Below are 761 nucleotides of genomic sequence, written 5' to 3'. Positions count from 1 at the left end.
GGTATCTTTTAAAACAGCCATTTTCTGTCAACAGCCCCCACATCACAAATTTGAGTTTATGATTGTCATGAATATCAATTGCACATATGCATCAGTATATAAGACCTTACAGTCCCTGTATTGTCCTGTCCAGTCCACACTCAGCCACACTTACNAGCATTTTAGGCTTTTGTGTTGCTCTTTCCTCCAGTGTGCATTNCTGTGTCTGTCTGCAGCTTTGTCACAGTTGTGTTNGTGACAAAATCTGTTTCCTAGAAACTTTATTATTCTTCACCCTGGTTCTAGGCTCTCTTTGGCAAAGTTTGTCTCTGCTTTTATTCTTTGCCTTTTAAAGCCGCCTTCCCGTTCATTCTCTTCTGCTTTCCCACATACCTTTGCACTGGTGCGGACATGGCCATCTCTGGAGAAGCTCCGGGTTCCGTGACTCCTGCCTCTAGAGACTCAGCTAAACATGAGTCAAAAACATAGGGAAAACTGCTGCTACCCGAACATTCACAGACTANAGACGTCATCGCCATTGCCTAAATGATACGACGCAGTAATTACATACCATTTATATCACAGCAACTTCTACAGAGAAGCTTCAGTGACGTCTCCAGGAGGCTTGACAGGCAGGCAACATACCGGCAATGCAGCAGTCTAAAGGGCTTGCACATCTGCNGATCTGGCATCTCTGGGAAGGGCTGGAAGCTACTCTCAGCAGATACCTTGGGGGAGCTCAAATAGTTTGGGTTCTGACTTATTTTTGTGTTTTCTTGTCT

This window comes from Mus caroli, chromosome 8, assembly GCF_900094665.2.
Source record: "Mus caroli chromosome 8, CAROLI_EIJ_v1.1, whole genome shotgun sequence".
Taxonomy (NCBI): Eukaryota; Metazoa; Chordata; class Mammalia; order Rodentia; family Muridae; genus Mus; species Mus caroli.
This window is presented reverse-complemented; position numbering follows the sequence as displayed.